We start from the raw sequence: 18521 nt of genomic DNA on the forward strand, positions 1-18521 counted from the left end.
TGATAAGGGCCAATAGGATGGGAGATTGCAGGAATGCCCCAAGTATGTGCAACTAAACCAGCACCTGAAACTGGGGAGCTCTTGAGTGGTAGCTCAAGGTGTGTTCCAGTCAAGATGGGAGTATGGGGGAACTCTTTTACCTGATTCCTTGGCGTTTGTATGGGGCAGGCTGATGGAGTGACCTGAGTCACTGCAGTAGAAGCATAGATGTTTCTGGTGATGTTGTTCCTTTTTTACAGGGGTGAGCCATCCAGAGCCCACATCCACCTGCATTGGCTCAGTGGGAGGCACTGACGAAGCAGTAAAAGTACATGGACCAGAGAGTTGCAAGATCCCCCTTCTTTCCTCCCTTAGTTCCTGTAACCAATTGTCTATATGGATTGTGCGATCGAGGATGGCATCCAGACTCGTGGGTGTCTCCACCTGGGCTAATTCATCTTTAATTTCTTCTTGCAGAGCCATCGGAACTGGTACAGCTGCGCCCCTTATTCCAATCTGCACTGTCTGTGAGGTGACAGAATTACACCGCACAGGTGGCTACGGTGTCCTGCCCCTACCGGAGCTTTCTTGGGGCAGTCTCCACCATTTGAGATCATCAGATAGCATTGACATGGCTTGGAGGAAGACCTCCCAGTTCAACCATACCAGGCTGTCACACTCCAAGAAGCTGAAGGCCCAGTTTAATGCTTCCCCTGATAACAGGTTGCTAACCAGACTCACTCTTGTATGATCGGTATTGTAGGACTGACAATGCACCATGAACAGGAGGTGGCATTGGTTTGTAAGACCCCAAAATCGCTGGCAATTACCATTAAACTGTTCCAGCACATGTATTGATAAATAGGACTCTGCGAGCCCGTGTCTGGAGTCCATGCTTCTGCAATAGCTAGTTCTCTGAGGTCAGTTAGATGACCCAGGCCTGCAGGAATTGTTTATCTATCTGAAGGCAGGCAGCCTATTTGAGCATGTGTGGTACTCCCAAAGGGTTAGCCAGATTAGTTTTGCTGGCACTGGGCCCACTCCTGTGGCCTAAGCGGTCCATGCAAACTGTCACAACCTGGATGCAGGCAGTCTCACTTAGTGGTCAGAGTTGGACTTGGGAGTCAGGTCATTTCAGATACCAGGAAGTCAGAGTCTGAAAGAGGCCAGAGGGGAAACCAGGAGTGAGGTGTCAGGAGGCAGGCAGGGTCAGGTTACAGGAGACTGGAGAGCAGAGTCCAGCAGTAGGTAGTGCAAGAGAGGCAGGCCTAAGCAGGGGAAACCCCCAGTTTCATGGACAAGTTCTTGTTCCTATGCTTGGTTTAAATACAAGCAGGGAACCAAGCAGGACCCTCAGAGTTCTGCTAATCCCTGGACTGGAGTGCTCTGACAGAGGTCAATTTCTAGTTTTGGCGACCAGTGGCAGGTTGGAATTTAGTGGCTCCTAAGAGCCCTGTGGATTAGGGATCAAGACTTGCAGTCCCTGACATGGTGAGACCTTGGTATAGGACTTCTCTAGATGCAAGGAAGATTTAGGGTGGTAAGAGATCTGGTTTCACAGCTTGGGGGTGACAAAACCCTTTAATGTCCTAGATGACCCAAATGAATGTGAAACAACTGCTGGGGGAAGTATGGATGTTATGGGGGAGCCGACCCTTAATCTATGGGTTTGGGATAGTCATTTCAGATGTAATTACACCTATTTGGAGGTTGGAAAGCAAGGTAGTCAACACCCTTTCTAAAAGAGGGGGCACAAGTGACTCTTACATCATGTCTAGTGGCCAAAACTCTAGCAACTTTTGTAGTTTGGTTTCCTTGGTACTGTAGGGTATTGAAAACTTTGTTAAACTTGTGATCACTTTAAATTCTCAGGGGTTTCCTGATCCTGCTTGCAGGCAGGGGGCTCTGTAGGGAAGCCTGTGATCAGTAGTCAGTCTGTAGACAGGAAGCCTAGAGTAAGGTGGGTGAGTGGTGCCTCTCTGTTTTAAGGAACTCTCTCTGTTTGGGACTTTTTGTGTATTATCATTTCAAATTCTAAGAAACAAAGTATTCTTATTCCAGCAAGCACATTTTATGTTTCTATCTAATTTCTCTGTTTATATGCTATGAAAAACAAAACATACAAGGAATTCATAGAGATAAACAAAATAGGTCTAGCATGTTTAATATAAAAACCTGTGCTTAGACGGTTTTGGGAGCATAAGAATGCATGCGTCAGAAAAAAATACATTGAACAGGTACTATAGAAATCTTCAATATTTATATCTACATGTGTAAGACAGTTCAGAAGGACATATTAAAACTGACATTATGTTTCATTTCTAGTAGTCATAATTTATAAGTAACTATTCATTGCCCTTTTCTTTAAAATGTTCCTTTACCTTTATGGTGATGACGTTTTATTTTTTACCCTAATTATTCATGGGATTCCCCTCTGTTATCGAATCAGCAATAAAATAATGATTTATGTGGTCTGTGTCAGAAAAAAAGTTATTTTATGAGGTTATTGACCAGATTATTGACATTTGCCTTATCTCTTTGACAATCTGAAGTAATTTATAGAGTGTGTTCTATAATTTCTTTAATTAGAATGCTTCATTGAGCAATCACTTGTGCATTTGCTAGGAATTTGCTAATAAAGAATTGTTCTGTCCACTGTCATCAAGCTATAATATGAGGACTTAATAACTGAGGTACTAGTATCCAAAAGCCAGTCATGCGAAGAGAACAATTGGCTTCAAACAAAGGCAGATGACAAGAAATGGAATGAATGTCACTGATATTACAGTGTTGCTGTTGGTCCCAAGATATCAGAGACAGGATAAGGTAATATCTTTTATTACCTCATCCACCTTGTCTCACTGGTTTTACAATCATTTCAGGTACAAAAGTAAATGTAGAATAAAATTTTCAAATGTGTGCCTGAATTTAGGTACCTAAATCCATATACAGGCATCTCAATAAGTGGTTCGGCTCCTTGTAGAAGCTAGCGTCAGAGAAAAGGCCTTTTACTTTTGTAGTAGAGACTGGGATGGTCCTTCCCCAGGAAAATGTCCTGAATGTACTCATCACATTTGGTTCAATCTGGCTTCTTCATAAAGGGGAATAATTGTACCAATATTATCCCTTTGAAGAATGATTTTCACCTACCAGCCTAAAGCTTCTTGTGGCAGCACAGTGTTTCTTACATCACATGTCCCACAGTGTGTCCGTTTTTGCAATCCAATGTAACTTGATACTCTGTAGAAACAGGTCATGAGCTTTGTCAGTTCAAGAGTCAAATCCTAATACTTTTGCAATTTCATCATTTTCCAGTTCAGACTAGTTTGGTTATTTTCATTATGTGACATCAGCTTGTTAATATCAGTTTCAGCCAATTATTCTTCCTATGCATAAACATACATGAATATTAAACTTTATTCTCTTTAATATTCTACTTTCAAATCGATCCTCAAATATAGATATTCAAGTCCTCACCCTCAGAGTGATTATCTCTCTTCCCCATCCTATCTTTCACTAACAGCAATGTTTACTTTTCCCCATCCTTACAACACAGTTTATGCAAATAAATTATATACCAAGTGAAAGTTGAGATAAAAGAGGTTAGATAACAATATAATTGTATGATCTAACATTACCTGTGACAACTTCATTTTTCTGTTCGCCTTTATTTCTTTTTTCCAACTAGTACCAAACTTTTGGCTACTTATCCAAACCAAACACTTTGAAGATTCCCTTTACTAACAGCATTGTCCAAATTACAAAAATTTGTGTGCAGGTAATAGCATGCAAACACCTCTGTCTGCTGCCATTCTCTCTCTCAGCCTAACCTATTATGTTGAAATAATAACATTTCAGAAAATATACCTTTCTCAAAATTGCTCTTACAAGAAGGAAGTCACAGTATGATAAATAACTTGCTGTCAGTCTTCTGTAGCTGAAAAATTAAGCTACCCACGTACGAGAGATCCTTCTTCCCAAATTTTTAGCATCACCTTCCTCTTTGTTTAGCTACCGCATGCTGTTACTTGCGATGGATTTTTCGCTTCATTTTCTCTTTCATCAAGCAGTGAAAGAGAAATCTAGGCTAATATTTTTATTCGGTTGTATTTATTGTGAGCAACTTCAAATTAAAGTTGTATTTATTTTTATAGGATATAAACAAAAGTAAGTACGTTTACCATCTTTCCCCCCAAAAAAAGTCATAGCTATTTTTTTATCTGAATTCTATGATTTGAGACTAGAATAAACTAAAACTCTAAATCCATCAAATCACCACAAACACCACACCACAAGCAACAAAAGCACACCTCACCTTTTGAAGTGTAAATTCAAAATTCAGATCCAAATACAAATCTGAACCTCGCAGCTTGGACTTGTATCTTGTACGCATAGACCTCTCAATGTCTTTAAATCATCTATCAATTCTGTATAATATTGATATTTTATATATAATATAAAATTAATTGTACTCACAACCAAGTTGCATAAGGTAATGACATAGAAGTAGATGAATGTAATACCTAAATATATGCCTGTATATTGTAAACAAAAATAGATACATGCATAATGTACAAATAGGATAAAACATTGATGTTTCCTATAGTAATACTGTTACTGGCACATTTACTGTCCCTGAATGAATTATGAGTAGTAAATTGAACTAAGCCATATGTAGCAGTATCTTATAGCCTTTCAAATTAAAATAATGGTTTCCTCAACACAGAGACCTACTGTTTTTATGCAGTCTCTCTTTAAACATATAATGACAATATTAAGGAAAGCTTGGAAGTGTTATCTTGCGTTTCAATATATTTAAAAAAAATTCAAATGTATTAAGTCAGGCTACACTTCACATATTTAGTCAATTCTCAGTGGTATTTCAGGAAAGATTTATTGAACCAGTAGATTGTTTCCTCTTGGATACCGCTGAGACATTTTCATGGAATTCTAAGATGTTTACAGTAAATTAGAAGCTAATTAGTTGAACTGAAATGCCAGCACCTGCTCCTGCATTATTTAAAAGAGAGAAAAACATTTAGGGTTTCACAAATGGAGCTAATACTTAAGGGCCTGGATTTCTCCAAACCTATTTAATCATCTCAAAAGGCTGTCAGAATTACTGGGTTATGAAACTGAATCAGTGTATCTTAGATATTTTTCCTTTTTGGAGTTTCAGAGTCGATATTTTATTAATATTCTGGCAAACAAGGCCAGCAATATTTATGATTCCAGCCATAGCATTAAAAATGCATATCCCATTCAGATTTTATGAATCTTAAATTGCAGCAGGAAATGAGCAGTTTAGATGATAATTGACTTGTAAGGATTAGAACAGTCCAGGTTTCCCCTTGTGTAAAGAAAAGGTTCATCTGAGGTCTTACAGCTACATGACAAACATTAATTCCCCCAAACATAGCATCTATCTACATACCCATCTACAAGGAATTGTTTTGTTCTATCAATTTTATATTTTGTCATTAACAAACTAGTAGTAAAGCAGAGGTAGGAGTCATGGATAGCCAAATGACTGATGGGAAAACCCAAGATGACTGAAATCAAACAATAATAATTATTACAATGTGATGTAGGTACACATGGTTCTTTATATAACCCATAAAAGAACAGAGTACCAACCATCATGAACTTATAAATTAATCAGAAAAATACAACACATAGACAAACAGTTCCAGATGAGCAGGTGGTAGACACAGTCAATGAGAAGCTCAAGGTAGAGATGCTTTGAGAAAGAGGTTGGTTTCAAGGAGCGATTTGGAGAAGGGGGACTCTTGACCCATGGGAAGTGAGAAGCTGTTCCAAACATAGAGGATGACACAAAAGAAGGTAGCAGGAAGATAAGTGTGGAGAGAGACCAAAAGGGAACATTCAGAAGAGATGATGCTGTGGAGCATCAAAAGCAGAGGTGAAAGTAAGCTGGCAAGAGCCGGTACGCCATGCCGGACTGGACCGGCTTCTCTGGCGGCGATTTAAAGGGCCCAGGGCTCCAGTGGTGGCAGGGCTCTGGAGGCGATTTAAAGGGTCGGGCTCCCTGCAGTGGCTGGAGCCCCGGGCCCTTTAAATCAGTGCTGGAGCCCTGCCGCCGCTACCCCAGCCCTAGCCCAAGACCTCCGCCTCAGGGTAGCGGTGGCAGGGCTCCCGTGGTGATTTAAAGGGCCCGGAGCTCCGTGACACTGGAGCCCTGGGCCCTTTAATTCACCTCTGAGCCCCAGGGCTCCTAGCCACCTCTGCAGCTGGGAGCTCCGGGGTGATTTAAATCTTGAAAGGCCCCGCCTCTTCCCATTGAGGCCACGCCCGCTCAGGACTCCGGCATACCGGTATATCCTTTAAGTTACTTTCACCCTTGATCAAAAGTTTAAAAAGTTGGGGAGCTTGACCCTGATGGGGAGGGAGACAGTGAAGGGATCTGAGGAGGAGTGTGACAGCACAGCAGAAAGAGAAGATACTGAAGTGTATTCTAGCTTCGCATACTTGAAAGTGCAGAGTAACATGTTCAGCAGATGCACACACTGAAAATTAGATGGATAAATTCCTCCCTTACATATCTGCATTTAAAGGAACTTTGTTCTGCTTCCTGTCTCCCTCTCTCCCACCCGAGAAAAGCCTGTGGCTCCAGTCACTCTGCTCCCCACCTCTCTTGGTCACAGCCTCATCTGCTGCACCTTCACTCCCCTAACCCATTCACCCGACCCTGCCTGTTACTTGATTGGAATCACAGCCTAGTCATCTCCTCACCTTCTCTGCCTCCGATGACTGTCATTTGGGCACCTCCAAGTTGCTCCTGAGGTGGGGTTGGGTCTCAGATTTTGAGCTTGTGCAGTGAATGAGCATATGCTGATTGAAGTAGTGGTGTCCAATCATTTCAGCCTGCGGAGCAAACAAGTTATTTCAGAAAGGTCAAGGGGCCACAATCAATAGTCTGGGGCAGAGGCTTTGCCTCTTCTTCTTAGTTTGAGCCATTGAAGGGGCACTAAAGGAACAGAAACCACACAAAGTGCTCTGTTGGGGATTTCCCTGTTGTGAGGGGTGTCTCCATAGCAGATGGAGATATCCCATCTCCTAGAACTGGAAGGGACCTTGAAAGGTCATTGAGTCCAGCCCCCTGCCTTCACTAGCAGGACCAAGTACTGATTTTGCCCCAGATTCCCAAGTGGCCCCCTCAAGGATTGAACTCACAACCCTGGGTTTAGCGGGCCAATGCTCAAACCACTGAGCTATCCCTCCCCTCCAGTGAGTGTACAGTTGGCAGTGCTTCCTCCTACAGCTTCTTCCCCACAACCTCTGGCCCAGGATGCATATCATGGGGGTGGCAGAGGGCAGCAGGAGTGTGCTTTGCTCTGGCTATCCATATAGTTTGCATATGGTCCCTAAGGAATTCTTACCAGCTGTGCATGCTAGAGCAGCCCTCAGGCTGTGCCAGGGCTACAGCAGAGAGTCTGGGAGCCATAACTGAGTGTGGTTCTCAGCCTTTCCTCTTTTCCCCTCATCTGGGCTGCCCTAGGATGCCAGTGTTGGGGAGAAGAACCACCCTTCACTAGGTGCTTCATAGGCTCAGGCAGAAACAAACTCCTGTTCTGCTTTCCCACATTTGGTAGGAAAGCAAATGATGGACAAGACAGAACTGCTTTCTCCTCCCTCCCCTGCAATGCAGTAGGGGAGGCGCTGAGCATAGAAGGGACAACACAGCTCACACAGAGCTTCCACTGAAGTGGTGGGTGGCAGCTGCAGAAGCAGTGCCCCCTACCTACTCCCTAGGCACCAGGGCTGATTCAAACATGTCAGTTTAAAATTCAATTCATCCTGAAATATAAACAGTTTCAATAAAGCTGCCTTTGAGAGCCCTGAGGGCCAGAACTGGCTGGGTCAGTGATTGGACATCACAGGGACTTCCTTCAGAAGACTGCACTCTATGGAACTACACTGAAGATCCTAGATGTTGCCAGAGCCTCCTTCCTTCCTCCTACCCACCTTCCCTCCATCCTGTTGCTGGAGACAAGAGAGACAAGAAAAGCATCTGCCACAATGGCATTTTGTCTGCTTAAAGAAATATAACGTCAGAATTACGAACACCTCAGGAATAGAGGTTGTTTATAACTCTGAAATGTTCATAACTCTGAACAAAATGTTTTGGTTGTTCTTTCAAAGAACTGAACATTGAGTTAATACAGCATTGAAAGTTACCATGCAGAAGAAAAATGCTGCTTTTCGTTTTTCTGGTAGTTTATGTTTAACACACTACTATACTATACTTTTTTCTCCCTCCCCCCGCCCCTTTTTTTTTTTTTTTTTTTCTCTGCTGCTGCCTGATTGCGTACTTCTGATTCCAAACAACATGTGTGGTTGACTGGGCAGTTCATAACTTTGGTGTTCATAACTCTCAGGTCCTACTGTACAGGGGAATGGGGATTTAATTGCTCGGACTTTCAGACTAAGTGCAAGTGCCTGGACCTGTGCTGGTGCTTTAGCCATTTCTAGTGGAGGAATCAAAACATCATCTCTGACAGGAGATAGATGGTTTCCTGTATATGGTACTGCACATATGGTTATAATGAACGGAATGTGACAGAAGAAATCCTACCAGTTTCTAGAGCTGCAAATTTGCAAAAGCTTGCTAGTTTGGGATCAACCTCTTTCTCCCTTTTATTAATGGAGGATGAATGAGAGATGTAGTCTGACCAGGGAGCCCAGTGCACCATGGCGCCATAGGCAGATGCAGCTTAATGTCAAAGTGACTCAAAACTAAACGTTTTGATTGAGTTCAACACACAAAGCAAACATTTTGACATGTAGAATCAAAAATTTTCTGAACTGCTTGTTCCACAAACATGTAAATGTTTTGACTTTTTGTTCCAATTCATGTCAAAAACAAATGTTGATGGATGACAATTTTCCACAGAAATTCCAATTTTCTCTCTCTCTGGTCACTGTATACACAAGTTAAAATACAACATCAGGAAGGCCTGAGTTAAAAATATGTTGATTTATTAGATTCATAATACCAGTGACTGAGTTTCCTTTCTTGTAATTACTTCATATTACATAAGAGTTTGGGGTGGAGGAGTAATCCATATGTGGTCAGTTGAAGCAACATTTTCAATATTTTAGAAAGACATGTTGTGAATATATTTTATTTATCACGACTTATGACTAAATTTAACTGAGCACAGGTTAAGCAGCAAGTAGAACAATTCACATGGCTGTTCCAAAGCAATCACTTGCAAATCCTGCTGCTACATTTTTAATGTGGCTGGCTTAAGTGTTCCTCCTGTAAGTACTGTTAATATAGTATTTTAATTTCTTGTTCTGATTATATACTTCTTTGAAGCTGAAGTCAATGCATTAGCTAGACTATTACCACCATAAACAAATGTAATCTGTTTCATTCATTGATTAAACTAATGCAGCCCAAAGGAACATTTTACCATATCACAAGCTAAATTTGGTACAGTATTTATAACTTCTATTCACGTCTTCTTTGCAACTAGATTTTGAAATTGTAGAGGAGATGTTTTGTTTTCTAAAAGAATATGTTCAGATAGATGTATAGGTCAACTTTGTAAGATTTACTAATCATTAGACTATTTAAATACACTTTGCCAAGGGTGAGAATATAATTTCTCCTCAATGAGACATTTAATTTTTTAACCTAAACAACAATATGTAGGTTCCAGCATGGGAGCTGAAATGGGTCTGTTTTTAAAGGATTCTTAGTTCTGTTTTTCTCTTTCAAATCAAACAGGTGCTGCAAGTGTAAGACAGATGAAGAAAATGAGCAAAGGACATCAAAAATATAGAAAATGATACAAACCTTTGCCCATGCCTTCAACTGAATTGCAAGTAAGAGCTTGTCTATACTTCCAGCTAAATTGGCACTGCTGTGATCGATGCAGCAGTGGTGATTTAATGGATCTGGTGAAGACAAGCTAAGTTGATGGCAGAGCACTCTCCTGTTGATGTCTGTACTCCACCTCTCTGAGAAGCAGAAGGTAAGTCAGCAGGAGAGCATCTCCTGTCGACATAGCATGGTGTAGCCATCGCTGTGAGTCGACCTAAGTTACATCGAATTCAGTTACATAACTTACATAACTGATGTAGGGTAACATTGGTCGACTTACAGCTTTAGTGTAGACCAGCCCTAATTCAGATTCATTTATTGACCCCAATACTTCATATTCATTCCCTAGGAAATGGAATATGATGAAGGAAATCTAAAATGCCCCATCTATTCCCTTCTGACATATTAGTGGCCCCTCCCATGATGAGCTTCCCCATGACATAAGATCTTTTTCCTGTTACTTCCCCTAGCATATCTTGATGTCATTGCAGGACCCAACACCTTTTGAAGCATGTACATATTAAGGGCCCTGAACTTCCATATGTTCTGGGCACAGAAAATATTCTTGAGTGTAGAGCCCCCAGAGCGTATAAAGTAAGCAGCAGTTGGTCCCAGTGGAGAGGTCAATACAGGTCCTGACATGGGAAGAATACAGGAGCATGGACTGGTACTTGAAGATAGCGTTAGAGTGCTCTGGAGTCAGACTTGGAAAAGAAACAGATGAAACCTTTTGCATAGGCACCGACTCCATGGGTGCTCTGTGGCTCAAGCACCCACAGAAAAAAAAATGTGGGTGCTCAGCACCCAGGAGCCAGAGCATTAGTGTGGAATGTGATGAATTCTGTGCTGCTAACAGCTTCTGCCTTTGGAGCAGGGAGTTTATTTATAAACCGAGGCAGGGTGATTAAGATAACAAAAGGCTTGTCATTAAATTAACTTAAGGATCCTTAGATGATCTTGAAAGAGTTCCCAGGCACTCCTGTTAAAAGATAGGAAACAAACGGTAGGAATAAAGGTCCATTTTCAGAATGGAGAGAAATAAATAGTGGTGTTCCCCGAGGGGCTTGTACTGGTCTGGGGCCAGAGCTGTTTAACATATACATAAATGATCTGCAAAAAGAGGTAAACAGTGAGGTGGCAAAGTTTGCAGACCATACAAAATTACTCAAGATAGTTAAGTCCAAAACAGACTGCAAAGAGTTACAAAGAGATCTCACAAAACTGGGTGACTTAGCAACAAAATGGCAGATGAAATTCAATGTTAAATACAAAGTAATGCACATGGCAAAATATAATCTATACTATAAACTATACATACAAAATGATGGTGCCTAATTAGCTGTTACCCAACAAGAAAGATCTTGGAGATATTTGCAGCACTTTGGAAGCACTATGTTTCCAGAGCACTGCAAATTCATAAGGATCCATCTCACTTTGCCTGTATCATCCTGAACTCATTCTCCAGCTTCAGAAGACGTAATTATTATCTCCAGTCATCAGTGGCATAGATGCAACTGAATAATGTAGCTGTCCTTAACATACACCAAGACAATACCAGGGAACTAGATGTGAATAAGATTGCTGACACTTTCATCCAGAAAGCTACAGTGAGACATAATGTCTTTAAACTTCGATATTAGTGAAAACAGCTTGTAGGTGACTGCAATGATTTTAATATACTGTAATTCATGATAAAGTAATTATGTAGTTCATAATAATTTAATCATTATTAAAATAGTAAAGATACCAATGATAGGCACATTCAATAACTATAATACGAAAGAAGTGTATAAATGTACTGAAAATAGCCTCTTCCCAAAATTGGCAGAGTGTCCTCCCTCCCCTCCAAACACACGCACCTCTTCAAAAGCACCCACCGGCAAAAACAAAAGTCAGCGCCCATGACCTTTTGGATAAATCATTTTAGGAATGGTCTCACTAAAGCATTTGTAAATCCAGAAAAGCAACTGAAATTTGCTTTTCTTTTAAAAGACCCACAAATGAGCTGGGGATTTGCAATTACACAGGAAATTTAAATAAATATTCAATCTGAACTGAACTACCCAAGTCTTTCGGGTTTTCCATCAATATTTGCAATGAACTCAGTCAAAAATATACATACAAGAGTTCATACAATAAAGGAAAGATTTTATGTTCACAATTTCAAGTGGATTAAACTCCTTTTACTGATTAATCAATACAGCTGGTCAAACATTTCCTACAGAACATTTTACTGTCAGAAAATACTGATGCAATGAAATCGAAACATATCACAGTAACCTGTTGATTTTTGTCAGAAGTTTTTAAAGGAAATTATTGATGAGCTTCTATATTAGATAAGTAAAATGGTTTGATAAGGCTGAATTGAAAAAAATCAGAATATTTTGTTTAGTAGAAATCTCAGAATTTTTCACTTTTTGTCCCAATTGGGGTTGAAATTTCAAAATCTCAGAATTTTCCACAAGGGGGAAATTCAAGTTTTTGATCAGCTCTATTAATCAGCTAAGTGTGGTCTACAGAGCAAAATTAAAAAGTAGCTAAATGAATGAGTCCTGCCCTAAATGCTAGTAATTGTTAACATCTTTCCTCTTGTTGGATGCTAGCACTTAAACGCTGACAAATACAAGTGTCATAGAGAGGTTGCACTTGTATTCAGCAGTGAAGGGGATTTATATGCAAAGGAAGTTCTGCCATTGAGCATTTGGTGCACTACCCCACTCTGATGGAAATGGAAATATGTAATCAGAGTGAAATAAATTTTCCATCAGTCCAAGCTTATGGGCCATTAGCGAGTGTCAATTTAACAGCATAACACTTCCATCTTTCAGACGAAAGATCCATCACAGTGCACGATGCTTCAGTGCCTTAATTCCCCCATTCCCTCTCCCACAGCTTGTATAGCCCACATTCCAATTGAGAGCTCTAAAGTAACAGCAGCACTGAGGATTGTGAAAAACCCAAATGTGTTTGTTTTTTTTCAGAAAAAAACCTCAACAAGGTAGTTCTGGTTTTTTGTCATCCCCGCTGCCCCCGGTCTTTTGAACTCCTCATCCCCTCTGAAGTATTTACATGAATATAACATATATTTGAAAGCTCCTTGCTTTAAGAAACTAGTAGGTTCTAATTTAAGTCTACAAATGAAAAAAAAAACCTTTAGTCTAAAAAGTTAAAAGGAAAGTGATGAAATTGGATGAATAAAAAAAATAAGAAAATTATAGTTCTGTCAAGAAGCCAAGAGGAATGGGTGGAGACAGGGCCAGCTCCAGGCACCAGCCGAGCAAGCTTGTGCTTGGGGTGGCAGATTCTACAGGGCGGCATTCTGCCCAATCCTAGGGCGGCACAACCGCTTTTTTTGTTTGGTTGGTTTGGGTTTTTTTGCCCATCCAGCCGCCCTGTAGGGGGCGGCGGCGCGGAGGAGGGGAGCGCCCTGCTGGGAGCGGGCTGCACACTCCGTCTGCACCAGCCGGTGCCAGGTCTGTAGCAAGCCCGGCAGGGCAGCCCGCGTCCTTCCCTCCCTGCCGACTGGAGCGACACGGAGCCCTCCCAGGAGGTGGTGCGGCGGTCGGGGCCGCTGGCGAGCGCCCCGCTGAAGCCCCGGCCGTCCCTCTTCTCTCTTTCCCTCTGCTCCCTCCTCCTCCCCCCCGCTAGCCAGGACACGTCTGCAGCGCAGGGAGTCCCCCTGCATCCTGGCTCCATCCACCCTGCAGGTTTTTTTGTTTTCCCTGCTTTGCCGCTCCGGCCGCGCCGCAGGTTTTTTTTTCTTTTTTTTCCCCTGCTTTGCTGCTCCGGCCATGCTGCAGGGTGTTTTTTTTTTTTTTTTTGCTTTGCCATTCTGACCACCCCATTTGTTTTGTTTTGTTTTGTTTTGCTTGGGGCGGCAAAAAAAAAAGCCAGAGTCGGGTTGGAGAGGTTGAAAAGAGGGAAATGGCAAAGAATGGAAACAACTTCCTTTGGATGTTGAAGAGAAAGGAGTGAGTGGAATTGTGAACTGTTAGGGGGAGCTTAGTTTGCTAAAATTTGGAAACTTCTAGAAAGTGTCCAGGGCATCTGAATGTGATTCTGTCCAAGCTGAATACTTTACCTTATTTATAAATCTTTATGGTATTGAATTTATTAGATGGCTGTTTCTAACTATTAGCTGAGAAAGCTGCTAGTCAATACTGGAAAGAGGTTAGGTTTGGTTGAATGCCAAGTCTCCTATCAGCTTTTCTACCTCAACTTTATTCAGGAACAAATCTGAGTCACAGGTCCACTCAATTTATGCTTAATCTATTTTCATCTTTATTATACAATTTCAGACAGAATAATTGTCACTTATGTATCTGAACATGTATTTATGCCAGATAATAACAATAAACAAGATGGAATTGGTAGGGACACAAGTTACCACATTCAGGGGTACCAGGAAGTCTTTCCCGCTCCCCTGATGGTCATTGCCTCCTCTGATCTCCTGGTATAGGGTCCTTCAGTTTCTGGTGCAGTGTTTCTCTGATTTTGGCCTTTTTCATTTAGGGCTCTTATTCATTTGTACTTATACTATTACTCAGCTTTTCTCCAGTCAGTTTTTTAACACATTGCCTATGTATTTGTATATACCCATATGTTATGCATCCATAAGCTTCAATTACCCAACCTCGGCATTTTTCCTGCTGTTTTGCAGTTTTATGTCATGTCATTTTGTGTCACCCCGTTCCTGGGTATCCCCCATAAAAGGCTTCTTGTTGTTACAGGTTTGTATGTTTTTTCCCCTCAACACTTCCATCATGACATGTTACCTTTGTTCTGACACCAATAACATCATTTGAAGCAGATTAATAATTCTGTGTAAAAGAAGTGCTGGCAAAGCCACACTTACGGCAGATAGATCTTGGCCTACATGTTACCTTTTTAAAACTCATTCACTATCCATAATCATTAAAATGTAACTAACAATGCTCTTAATCTTACCATTGCTTAACCTACTATTTAGCAATTCTTCACTGGAATATTTCAATATTATAATTCAATGTGTGTGTATTATCCTCCCCTTTAATGTACTGAGAGGGGTAGAAAACTCAATGACCCTTTTTGCCAACATTTCCTATCTTCTTTAAACATAGGTTTTCAAAGGCCTTTTTCATTCAAAGTCCAGTTTCATTTATGAATCATTACAAAAAAACTTCATTAGAAATTTCCCTGTGTTACACTTTGAGGGGTATCTCAATTTTAGGGCCTTGATATTTAGTTGTTTTTTAAGGGAATCTTAACAATCTGTTCCACCTGTTATACAGACAATGCAGCGAAGAGATGTGAAATATCAGACCTCTTCTGCGACAGTCCCAGATAGTCTTATTGGTGTTTCTTGTTGTGTGTTGATTATCATGGTTTTAGTTTTCTTTGTGTTCATTTTCAGCCCTATTAATTGTGCATAGGCCTAGAGATCTTTTGTTGTGGCTTACATGTCTCTGTAGGTAAGGGATGGCAAGTTGATGTCATCTGCAAAGTCAAGGTCCTCTAGCTTCTGTGTGAAAGTCCACTGTATGTCCCTTGGTTGTTCTGTTGTCTCTCATTATCCAATCCATTACCAGTAAAAAAATCATAGATGACATAACATATTTGTCTGACAACCATAATAACCTCAAATGGCTTAATCAGTTTGCTGTTATGTATTATTTGTCATTTCATATTTTCATAGAAGCTTTGAATGATGTTCACAAATTTCTAAGCGATTTCATAGTGGTGTAGCAACTTCCATAAAACTGTTCTATCCACTGTATCAAAGGCTTTTTGGAAATCTATACAATTCATAAAAAATGGTGACTGACATTGGCTCAATAGTTCTATGATGAAACGCAGGGTTACTATTTGATCTATACATCATTTCTCCTGCCTGAACCATGCCAATTCTTGTCATAACCTTGAATCTACTGCTTATGCCTTTTACATAGCACAAAATGAGTGATTTAAAGCAATGATTGAAGACCCTAGACCTATATGTATTCCTCCAGACAGATTTAAATTCACCAGCCCCATCCTAGATGCTGCAAGTAAAAAAACAAGGAAGGAATAAAGGAAGAAATAAAGACTCAACAATGCCATGAAAGGAAGATACATGGTAGGAAGTGAGAAGCGACTACAGCTAGTCACATATTTTTGAAAAGTTTGAAATTCTGGTGGAAATTTGTGCTCTATGCAACGTAGACAACTTCTATGACTCTCTTCACCCTGGCTTCAAAAAATGGACTTACTAACAATTGAAAGTTAGTAAAGGATCAGAAAATTTGGGTTAAAAAACCCTATCAGCTCAGTGACCCTGGCATGCTGCTATTGTAATAACTCATTATGGAGGGAGACAAGAACCACCTATTGAAATGCAAAAAACATATTCTACAGCATCTGGGCTTTATTTGTTGACCTCTCATCCATATACTACTCAGACCCAAACATGCCGGGCTTGTGAAATTTGGTGGGATTTCAGCTAAAGGTGAGAGGACAGCCACACTTACTGAATAGGATGAAAACTGCATTGGGTATCAAGTTTGCCTGTAGTGTTTGTGGTGTGCTTGCTGCTTGACTGAAATATACCGTGTGGCCTGTTTGTTTGGGGGACTGCGTGCTGATCATGTGTGTGCTGAGTCTAGCGGCCTGCTAGGCAAGGCTGAGAGCTAGGAACTTCTTGACAAGGCATCCAATCAACTCTTAACCAGGGGGCAGGGCTACTCAGGCAGAGGAGGGCTTTAAAAAGCCCGCTCCTAAGCGACCAGAGGAGCTAGCTAACAAGGGAATTTACGGGGTGGGGGGTGAGCAGGGGCTAGATACACCTAACATTTTTTGAACTTAAAGGTTAAAACACTGCTTGATAAAAACAAAGCACCAACAAGGGAACAAGCATCAGGAATAAAAAGAGAATGCAGGAAGAAGTCCAGCAACAGAGTGGGAGCTACCCAGTTGATTGCACCCAATGCAGCATGTATGATTACCTGCCCTGTGGGCTGGTGGCGTATGTGTGCATTCAGTGCAAGGAGCTCCTGGCCCTCAGAAACCATGTACAGATTTTGGAGACCAGGGTGGCTGAGCTGGAGGAGCTAAGGGAGACAGAGAGGTACATAGAGGAGACTTTCCGTGACATAGTAGAACAGTCCCACCCCTGATCTGACAGCCTCTGTGCTGTTGAGGAGAATGAAAGCCTCAGGGAAGAACATCCAACTGGAGCAGAGGGAAATGATCCCATAGTTGGGACCCTCCTCCCAGATGATGTTGTAGTATCCTCTCACACTGAGAATATTTCTCCAGGGGAGGGAACTCCAGTTATTAGGAAGAGACAGGTATTAGTAATGGGCAATTCGATCATTAGAAACATAGATAGCTGGGGTTGCGATGATCGGGAGAACCGTATGGTGACTTACCTGCCTGGTGCAAAGGTTGTGGATCTCTTGAGACATCTAGATAGGCTTATGTGTAGTGCTGGGGAGGAGCCAGTGGTTGTGGTACATGTAGGTACCAATGACATAGGGAAGGATAGGAGAGAGGTCCTGGAGGCCAAATTTAGGCTGCTAGGTAAGAGACTGAAATCCAGGACCTCCATGATAGCATTCTCTGAAATGCTTCCAGTTCTATGCGCAGGGCCAGTTAGACAGGCAGAACTGCAGGGTCTCAATGCATGGATGAGACAATGGTGATGGGAGGAGGGGTTTAGATGTATTAGGAACTGGGGAAGCTTTTGGGTGAGGGGGAGCCTATACAGGAAGGATGAACTCCACCTAAACCAAAATGGAACCAGATTGCTGATGCTTAAAATTAAAAAGGTCATAGAAGAGTTTTTAAACTAAGGGCTGGGGGAAAGCCGACAGGTGCGGAGGAGCATGTAGTTCGGACATCCCTTAGGCGAGGATCTACAAATGGAGATTTCCTATGTCCTAATAAGGAGGAGAGGATGGAAAATAATAAAATACAGGGAGGATCTGATGAGAAAGTTAAATGAAAAAAAGTTCTATTCAATTACATCATTCAATAGGGGACAGTCAAAAAATGACAGATTTTTAAAATGCGTATATACCAATGCTAGAAGTCTAAATAATAAAGCGGGTGAACTAGAGTGTCTAGTATTAAATGAGAATATTGATATAATAGGAATCACAGAAACCTGATGGAATGAGAATAATTAATGGGACACAGTAATACCAGGGTACAAAATATATGAGAAGGACAGAACAGGTCGTGCTGGTGGGGGAGTGGCACTATATGTGAAAGAAAGCATAGAATCAAATGAAGTAAAAATCTTAAATGAACTAAATTGTACTATAGAATCTCTATGCATAGTGATTCCATGCTTGAAAAATAAGAATATAGCAGTAGGGCTATATTACAGACCACCTGACCAGGATGGTGTTAGTGACTCTGAAATGCTCAGGGAGATTAGAGAAGCTATTAAAATAAAAAACTCAATAATAATAATGGCAGATTTCAACTATCCCCATATTGACTGGGTACATATCACCTCAGGAAGGGATGCTGAGATAAAGTTTCTTGACACCTTAAATGACTGCTTCTTGGAGCAGCTGGTCCTGGAACCCACAAGAGGTTGATTTAAATTCTTGATTTAGTCCTAAGTGGAGCACAGGATCAGGTCCAAGAGGTAAATATAGCTGGACTGCTTGGTAATAGTGACCATAATATAATTAAATTTAACATCCCTGTGGTGGGGAGAACT

At 41.1% G+C, this 18521-nt stretch overlaps 1 long non-coding RNA gene across 1 annotated transcript; it reads right to left on the reverse strand.

The window, feature by feature from the left end:
• Positions 1-3095: 3095 nt before the first annotated feature.
• On the reverse strand, positions 3096-9874 carry LOC117875841. The gene is made up of 3 exons (XR_004645363.1): positions 9806-9874; positions 6733-6864; positions 3096-3219 (listed from the first exon to the last, which is right to left on the reverse strand). It is a non-coding gene; the product is annotated as an uncharacterized LOC117875841 (long non-coding RNA).
• Positions 9875-18521: the final 8647 nt, after the last annotated feature.

This window comes from Trachemys scripta, chromosome 1 (genome assembly GCF_013100865.1).
Source record: "Trachemys scripta elegans isolate TJP31775 chromosome 1, CAS_Tse_1.0, whole genome shotgun sequence".
NCBI lineage: Eukaryota > Metazoa > Chordata > Testudines > Emydidae > Trachemys > Trachemys scripta.